This window comes from Poeciliopsis prolifica, unplaced genomic scaffold (assembly GCF_027474105.1).
Source record: "Poeciliopsis prolifica strain line A6 unplaced genomic scaffold, Auburn_PproV2 SCAFFOLD041, whole genome shotgun sequence".
In the NCBI taxonomy this organism is placed as follows: Eukaryota; Metazoa; Chordata; class Actinopteri; order Cyprinodontiformes; family Poeciliidae; genus Poeciliopsis; species Poeciliopsis prolifica.
Window position 1 is genome coordinate 40,001 of NW_026562416.1, and position 10,192 is coordinate 50,192.

Genomic DNA, 10,192 nt, shown 5'->3' on the forward strand with positions numbered 1-10,192 from the left:
AGCAGGAGAATAAAAGTCTGGTTTTCTCTCAGTAACACTGCAACTTCAATTCAATTGGTCTTTGAAAGCGCTGTTAATATGTATCAAATTTTGCAATGGATATGTTGTTGAGAAAGAATGTTTTAACCATTTGTAAAAAGCAATACTTCTTTTGTAAGAACTTTTACAGCCTTCAGCTAAATATTTTCTCTGGAGCAAATTTATTGTACCTATAAGTGCTATATTGTTTCCTACTGTGTTTTATTTCTGAAAGTTTGTATGTTCATTTGTCAGTTTTACCCTACTTCAACAATAAAGACTCAACGTAAGCCCTCTTGTCTGTCTGGTCATTTTGGAGAGGAGTTTTTCTGAATGTCAACTCCAACAAGGAGTTGGAGGTTGAGAACCTGAAAGGGTGGTCCAGACAAACAAAATTGTGTTTATTTAATAACGTTTAAAATCTGCAAGGCAAGGTTTTTGAGGGTGACACAGCAAAAAGCTTGCTGGCCGGACTCACTTTGCATACACAAAATGTCTTGCACAAAAAGGTGAGGAAGCAATACATTTGATTTAATCAAAATTTTATTCAAAATTTTATTTATTCCAGAGGAGATATGGTTCTGGAGCACAATCCTTCCTGTATCAGGTGTAACAGAACAAAGGTTGCTCAAACTTGGATGAACAGACTTGAGACTATATCATCCCTGGGACTGTTGAATGATGGGTGAATTTTGGAATTTGGGGGCTGATGGCAGTAGGTCCTGTGCATAAAATTTCTTAGTTAATTTTGGTTTAACGCAAACAAGGGAGAGAAAAAGGTTTTCAATGCTCTTCCTACAGCCTCTATATGGAACTAAATGAAACTGCCCAGGAAAAAAATATGACTGTGTATCAGATCCAAGTCATTTCTGTTCAAATCACAGAAATGCCTCTTTGTTTTCCATTACACAAAGGTATAGTAGATCATTTGCAGGGGGAATTTTACTTTACAAATTACTGACATGACATATTCAAATTAGATTAATAACATAGAAAATCTCTGCAATAATAATATTATCTTCATAAATCTTGCCTGTGATAATTATTTTTTTTCTTAATAAACAACAACAATTTAGGGAAGGCCAGCGACTGATTTGTAAAGTTGGCATTCAGGACTACCTGCAGGTTTGAGCATTATATAACTGATTTAACCCAACCACTGTTACACATGAGATTAGTGTAGCAATTTAAAATGAAGCTCCCTGACAATTTAAAAATAAAAGCTTCAATATTCCTATTACGTTAGTGCACCATTTTAACCTTTACTATCTTGTTCACTCAGGTTCATGGACTGGTGCAGTAACATTAGCAAAAACATTTGCAGCACACTGCCTTTCTCTGCAAGGCAGTGCACAAGCATTGGCCTTTTCTGTCATGAAGTGCTGAGTAGTGAGGTGGTGAGGCAGACGCTGGAGACCCAGGTAGGTGAATGGTGAGCAATTTAATGAAAACAGTCCACAAAAACACAGTCAACAGAGTCCACGGCCAGGCAGCACGGCTGAGCGGAAGCCAGGGCTCAACGCCGGTAGCAACTGGTCATACAGGCGGCTAACGAAAACAAAGGACAACGACAATTGACAACAATCTGACAAGGACCCGACGAGGAACAGAGGACACAGGAGGGACTAAATACACAGAGGGTAATCAAAGGAATGAGAGACACCTGGGAACAATCAAGGGGAAGACAGGACAACGAGGAGAACTCAGGACACAGAAAAACACAGAACCTGACATTTTCCCTAAAATACATTTTTAGCTCTTTTTCTTACTTGTTAGCCATGTTTACCACACCCAATTTAAGAAGTCAATATAAGTTGATACCCCACATGCCAATGGCAGCATTTAGGTTAGGGTTACCACTTTTGGCTTATTTTACTTCATACACTAATTTTAACATTCTGAATGGTGCAAGTCCATGTTAGTCAACATGCTTGTGAGTTTCCACAGGCTATTGACTACAATTTAGCTAAACTTAACAATGATGCTAATTTTGGAGCATCAGAACGATGAGTTCCAACCAATGGGCACACTTTGGCAGGCCCCGTGACATTTCTTAAGAAATTTTCTAGTCTTGAATCTGTTGTACTTTGCCATTTTCTCATGAAGTGTGGTGGAAGTAGTGAGGCAGGATGCAGTGACCCAGACTGAAATGAAAATGATGACTTAATAACAAAAAATCCAATATAACACACTCCAAAATACAATCCAACGTTAGTCCAAAACCCAGGGCAGCACAGCTGAGCAGAAGCCAGGGCTCAATGCCGGAAACTGGAAATACATATGGAAAGCAGACGACGTAGATAACATACCACTAGGAGCCGATGAGGAACAAAGGACACAGGTGGGATTAAATACACAGATGGGAGCAATAAAGGAAAAAAACACAGAAACAATAAACACGGAGAAAAACTCAAATCATGACACGTACACAATTTTTAGATCATATTTGTACCACCTGATAAAAGCACATTTGTATCTTTTTGTTCTACATTTTAAGTAGTTTAATTGTAAAACATTTTAATGATCTTTTTTTGGTTTTTACAGTGTCTTGTGTTGTTTATCTTAACATTTCTGTTTGAAGTTTTACATCCAAAACGTCTCAAGTTGATAGTGGAACTACGACTTTCATCTTCCTGGTCTTCCAAGCTGTGGCGATGAAGAGAAGCTGGGAAGGTCCGGCTGTCAGTTTGTTGTGATTAATGGCCCAGTTGAAACATTACAGCTCCAGGTATCTCCCAGAGTCCAAACAGGCTCGCTTCTTTGTTCTGATGGCAAATGTTGTCAGGCGCTTGCTGCTGCTCGCCCACAAACAGATAAAGATTTACTGTCATCAGAAGCCAGATTAAAGTGCACACAAACGCAGACATTGATTTTCAGGGTGTGTGTGTGTGTGTGTGTGTGTGTGTGTGTGTGTGTGTGTGTGTGTGTGTGTATGTGTGCAGCACATTTTGGGGAGGAGACTCATTCCAGGGACAATGGAGATATGATCTGCTTATTTGGGAGGTGGATAATGTGGAGCCCTCTACAAGAATAAACGTTGAAAGAAGTCATTTGTAAAAATTGATTTGTGAAATTAACTGTCAGTTTCACTTTTTCAGATTAATAGTATCGTCTTATTGAGCACAAAGCAATAAATTCAAGCACAAGGAGAAGGGGGGACTCAAAAAAAGCTTTAGCCACTTACTGATGCTTGTAATCAGACTGCAGAATAGTTTCAATGAAACTAAGAAACTACATCTGAAAAAAAATTCAGATGTAGTTTTATGCTTCATATCTAAATTATTCTGAGACTTTATGAACTTTACACATGATTAGTGAAAGAAGAAATCTAAACACAAATGGACAGAAACTAGTTTCAGAAAGTTTAGTGGTTTTATTTATCTTCTCTTTCTGGATTATCCATGCTGTTCTCTCAGACTACAGATTATTGGTCATGAAACATAAAATAAGTCCATCTGTTGTTGTTCCTACAGCAACATCTCTTCTTAATGCTGGAGAAGGTTGGGGGACTTTCACCTGACTTAGTGTTTGTAGTAACTGTCAGGAAATAATGAAATACGCTGCTGTACTCTTCCCATTATGTATTGATTTGTATTTCATGTCTTTTTGGTATGTTTTGTTGTTTTATATTTTTTAACCTTTGATACTTTATCTCTTAGTTTTTATTCTTGCTACAACATCAATTGTCCATTTGGGATACGAATAAATCTGAATCTGAGTCATTGACGCTATTTATTTTTACGTGCGGATTTTTAATGCGCATCTTAAATATTATAGACTAGTCATAACTGCTTTGTGACGTTTCATTTGTAGATATAATCATGACAGTAAAATGTGTTGTGCAGCTCAAGGAGATGTTGTCATAAAGTGTGGTGGTGAAGGTGGTGAGGCAGATGCTGGAGACCCAGGTAAAGTGAGTAGTGAATATTTAATGCACAAACAGTCCAGAAAACAGTCAATGTAGTCCGCAGCCAGGCAGCACGGCTGAGCGGAAGCCAGGGCTCAACGCCGGTAGCAACTGGTCATACAGGCGGAAAACAACAGCAAGCAACTATGTGCGGCAAACAGCGACTGACAATTGACAACAATACGACAACGACAAGGACCCGACGAGGAACAAAGGACACAGGAGGGACTAAATACACTGGGGGTAATCAGGGGAACGAGACACACCTGGGAACAATCAAGGGGAAGACAGGACAACGAGGAGAACTCAGGACACAGAAACTCGGAATAAAAACACAGAACCTGACAGATGTTCGGATTTATTTGACACACTTTTTCTGTTTATAACGATTTGCACTGGAGAGCACAGATTAAACATAATTTAAGAAATTATGATCATGCAATATTAGCAGAAAATGGTGTTCTACTTTGTTCCTTTTAATACAAAAAGCGTCCCTAGATGGCAGCACACATCTATGTTAATCCTTTCAAGTTTCTCTGCTGTGTTTTACTGATCAATGAACATTTAAACATCCGTCACTGTTAGTTTGTTCATCTTCTAAACTCATCTGTGATGATGAGAAAGTGAAATTGATGCAGCTCATTTTCTGTTGCATTAATTTCAGTTTGCTATTCATCCAGCATAGATTAATAAGCGTTTCCTATTCATCACTCATCATATCATTTCAAGCTGCAGAGGTTTGAACATGGAAGTGGTCTCTAATCACTTTGATCACTGTTTCCATTAAATGAATTAAAGTGAATTGATTGAATGGTAAGTGGGAGATTTTTTTCCTCTGTCTCCCTCATTTTGACAAATAAGAGTCAGAGGCCAGCAGCACACAAACAGCTGGGTCCGTTCTACCGAAACCAAGTGAGGACAGCGCCTGCAGCACTTAGTGTCCTTTAATTGCCATTTACATAGCAGGATAATCATTATATTTTTATGTCCCCTATTATCAGCCTGCTGCTCTGTCTGTCTGCTGAAGCAATGAGCTTTTTGTGACATTATTCTGACTGGAAGAAAAGAATTAAAGGCTACAGTTTAGTAATCCACATCACTAAACTATTTCACTTTAAAACATGGAAAGAACACATTCATTTCATACATTTGTATCTTATTTTTGTTCAAATTGTTCCTTTATAATATTTATATTTTTATTATTTGCATTGGTTTTCAGCATTTTAAACACTGCTGAACTCTTGTCTCCAAAAAGCACATCTTTTACAAATGAATTTCAACTTATATTTTCTTATCCTGTAATCTTACAGCAAAGGTGTTCACAAACAAAATATCCTACATGTTTGAGCTATTTGTGCTCCAAAAGAGCTGATTCAAACTCCGTCCTCAGTTTGTCAAATAGCTGCAGATTCCTGCCAAAGAGTTTGATTGAACCAGAAACTGAAATAAAACATGCTGGACTTTGGCCTTGGAGGACTGAGGTTGGACACCTCAGGGTCTCAAACGGCAGTAATCCAGTTTTTAGATGCCTCTGCTTAATCAGACAGAGAGTTACACTGTTGCTAGTGAGGCAGTCGGGTCTTTAAATTCAAATGTGGAGAAAAAATGTCAAATCTAAAAGTCATTTAAAGAAAACAGAAATACACATCTTCAAAAAAAACCCAGACAAAAAAACACAAAGGATGGAAAAACAAGTAAATAAAGAAGGAACCCACCAACAGACCAATCAACATGAAGGAAGAATGAATCCAATACAAGGAATAAATACAAACTAGAACAACTAAAACGAAGTGAACTAAACAGAAACCAGGCTGATCTCATCAAAACAACAAACAAAAGGATCTAAAATAATTAGGAGAATAAAATCAATAATCAGTAATGTATTTTGCTATTTAATGAACTACAATATCAAAGACCTCCTCAATCCCACCAACATGCCTTCCATTGAGGAAGCTGAGCATGGGGACTCTGGGTCGGGTCTCTAATCTCTGGGGACGAGGAGGTTAAAAGCTCCTCGATGGCAGGGCCGTGGGGTGGATCAAATTTGCCCAGAGTTCCTCAAGGCTCTGGATGTTGTAGGGTTGTGTTGGCTGATGTGACTCTACAACATTGCATGGTTATTGGGGGCAGCTCCCCTGGATTCGCAGACCAGGATTGGGGTCTCCCTGTTCAAAAGGAGGGACCAGAGGATGTGCAGGGTGGTCTCACTCTTAAGCCTCCCTGGCAAGGTCTATTCAGGGGTCCTGGAGAAGAGGGTCTGTCTGATAGTCGAGCCTCGGATTCAGGAAGACCAGTGTGGTTCTGGTTCTGGTCGTGGAACAGTGGACCAGCTCTACACCCTCAGCAGGGTCCTGGAGGGTTCTGGGAGTTCGCCCAACCGGTCCACATGTATTTTGTGGACTTGGAGAAGACTGTGTCCCTGCGGGGGGTTCTCCGGGAGTCTGGGGTACCGGGTCCTTTGATACGGGCTGTCAGGTCCCGGGATGACCGATGTCAGAGCCTGGTCCGCATTGCCAGCAATAAGTCGGGCTCGTTCCCGGTGAGGGTTGGACTCTGCCAGGGCTGCCCTTTGTCACCGATTCTGTTCATTACTTTCATGGACAGAATCTGTAGAGCAGCCGAGGTGATGAGGGGATCCGATTTGGTGACCTTAGGATCCATCTCTGCTTTTTGCGGATGATGTGGTCCTGTTGGCTCCATCGGGTCGTGACCTGCAGGTTTCACTGGAGCGGTTTGCAGCTCCGTGTGAAGCGGCCGGGATGAGGATCAGTTTGAGGCCATGGTCTTTAGCCATGGTCTTTAGCCATGGTCTTTAGCCATGGTCTTTAGCCATGGTCTTTAGCCAGGGTCTTTAGCCATGGTCTTTAGCCATGGTCTTTAGCCATGGTCTTTAGCCATGGTCTTTAGCCAGGGTCTTTAGCCATGGTCTTTAGCCATGGTCTTTAGCCATGGTCTTTAGCCAGGGTCTTTAGCCATGGTCTTTAGCCATGGTCTTTAGCCATGGTCTTAGTCATGGTCTTTAGCCATGGTCTTTAGCCATGGTCTTTAGCCATGGTCTTTAGCCATGGTCTTTAGCCATGGTCTTTAGCCAGGGTCTTTAGCCATGGTCTTTAGCCATGGTCTTTAGCCATGGTCTTTAGCCATGGTCTTTAGCCAGGGTCTTTAGCCATGGTCTTTAGCCATGGTCTTTAGCCATGGTCTTTAGCCAGGGTCTTTAGCCATGGTCTTTAGCCATGGTCTTTAGCCATGGTCTTTAGTCATGGTCTTTAGCCATGGTCTTTAGCCATGGTCTTTAGCCATGGTCTTTAGCCAGGGTCTTTAGCCATGGTCTTTAGCCATGGTCTTTAGCCATGGTCTTTAGCCATGGTCTTTAGCCAGGGTCTTTAGCCATGGTCTTTAGCCATGGTCTTTAGTCATGGTCTTTAGCCATGGTCTTTAGCCATGGTCTTTAGCCATGGTCTTTAGCCATGGTCTTTAGCCATGGTCTTTAGCCATGGTCTTTAGCCATGGTCTTTAGCCATGGTCTTTAGCCATGGTCTTTAGCCATGGTCTTTAGCCAGGGTCTTTAGCCATGGTCTTTAGCCATGGTCTTTAGCCAGGGTCTTTAGCCATGGTCTTTAGCCATGGTCTTTAGCCATGGTCTTTAGCCATGGTCTTTAGCCAGGGTCTTTAGCCATGGTCTTTAGCCATGGTCTTTAGCCATGGTCTTTAGCCATGGTCTTTAGCCATGGTCTTTAGCCATGGTCTTTAGCCGGAAAAGGGTAGAGTGTCTTCTCCGGGTCAAGGGGGATGTCCTGCCCCAAGTGGAGGAGTTCAAGTATCTCGGGATCTTGTTCATGAACGAAGGAAGAAGGGAAAGGGAGATCAACAGGTGGATTGGTGCAGCGTCCGCCGTGAAGTGGGCGCTGTACCGGCCCGTCGTGGTGAAGGAGCGCTGAGTCAAAATCGAAGCTCTCAATTTACCGGTCGATCTACGTTCCTTCCCTCATCTATGGTCATGAGCTTTGGATCATGACCGAAAGAACGAGATCGCGGATACAAGCAGCCGAAATGGGTTTTCTCCAGAGGATGGCTGCACTCTCCCTTAGAGAGAGAAGCTCGGTCATCCTGGAGGGACTCAGAGGAGAGCGCTGCTCCTCCACATCATGAGGAGCCAGTTGATGCTCGGGCATCTGGTCAGGATGCCTCCTGGACGCCTCCCTGGTGAGGTGTTCTGCACACGTCCCACCGGGAGGAGAGGAAGACCCAGGACACGCTGGAGGGACGATGTCTCTGAGCTGGCCTGGGAACGCCTTGGGATTCCCCTGGAAGAGCTGGAAGAAATGGGAAGTCTGGGCCTCCCTTCTGAAGCTGCTGACCCTGCGACCCGACCCGGATAAGCAGAAGATGATGGATGGAGGGAGTATTATTATTTGAACTTTATGAATTAGAAAATACTATTATCAACCTTCCAATTATCTATGCAGGAAATGTTTGACTGAAAGCTTTTATTGCCCTGATGAGGTGATTAGACCAAAATGTCAGAAACAAGTGAAAGTATTTTGATGGAGTCAAGCTGTATTTGTTTGTCTCTATCCAGGGAAATGGTAATAAAATACGTTTAATAAACTCTATTACAATTTATTTTCTGCTTTTGCCGTTAAGCCTCGACTAAAGAAACATTATAAAGTAGAAGAGGAATTAACTGACACTGCAGTAAAAATTGTCATGAAATGGTGAGTAGTGAGGTGGTGAGGCAGCACGCTGGAGACCCAGATATGGTGAATGATGAAATATTTAATGAAAATAGTCCACAACGTCAACAAAGTAGTCCGCGGCTAGGCAGCACGGCTGAGCGGAAGCCAGGGCTCACACCTGTAGCATCTAGTCATACAGGCGGTTAACAAAGACAAAAGAAGGACGACTAATGACGACAATCTGACAAACAAAGACAATCTGACAAGGACCCGACCAGGAACAAAGGACACAGGAGGGACTAAATACACTGAGGGTAATCAGGAGAACAAGACACACCTGGGAACAATCAAGGGGAAGACAGGACAACGAGGAGAACTCAGGACACAGAAACTCGGAATTAAACATAGAAAAACACAGAACCTGACAAAAATAAGAAATGAACATAACTAAAAACACAACAAAAGGCTGGGATAAAGGAAAACTAGAACAAGATAAATCTAACAAAAATAAGCAATGTAAAATAAAGCATTACAATGACTAACAAAAGAGAACCAGAACATAACTGATCAAATTGAAGAGGAACAGAAATAAACAAAACAAAACACCCAGAGTCTTGATCGTCAAAGATTCATGCTACAATATTAATCACCAATGTTCATAATTTTATTTTGTGTTAAAAACTCGTCTAAAAGTCGAGTTATTATGATCTTTGGACACTTTTCTGGAGGTGGTTTTCCTCCAGCAGCTGTTACTTTGTGCTCCCATCTGAGCTTATTAAGCTCATAAAGTTGTATATATTTATAGTTTACAATTTGACTTTTGTATTGTTTTGTCTCAAATTTGCATTTTGTCTTCAAAATTCCTGCTTTTCTAGTTAAATAAAATCCTTCTCTGGGACAAGAAAAACAACTTTCTTTGAAGAAAACTTTTAAACCGTTTTCTTTTTATTTGTGCATTTTGTGGCTTGGAAAAACACCTACATCCAAAATTCAATGGAACCAGTTAGAATATTTTTTGATAATTGCAATTTCAAGGACAATCAGAAATCCTGATATATGGCGATTTCAGTCTAAATAAGATCTGAATCGGTATTAATCATTTCACCAGATCATGTCTGTTTTGATCAATAAAAAGAGAAAACGTTCCCTTTAACAGTCAAAGTGGATGAACTCTGAGCCCAGTTTGGATCTGGACTTTCTGTTTGAGCTCTGATCCGGAGCGGCCCGATTTATCCACGCTTCACGGAAAAATAATGACAAATCGTCTGATGTTTGCTAATGATTGGCAGAGATTGTTTCAGCTCACTTGTAAAAGCCGCGTTTAAGAGCCATATTTATTGTTCCATTTGCACATTTTGTGAGTGTGTTTGAGAGAGGGGACTAATCGTTATTAATTAAGGTCATTGTTCTGGTGTGTGTGTGTGTGTGTGCGCGTGTGTGTGTTTGTGTGTGTGTGTCGCCTGCAGCCACTCTGCACGCTGTGACAAAGGTCCATTACCTTGTCTGATCACAGCAGCCTGTGATCTATTAGCATCGTCTAAAATCTGCATTTGCATGAAGTGGAGATTCTCGTAAACCAGTGTTCTGATCT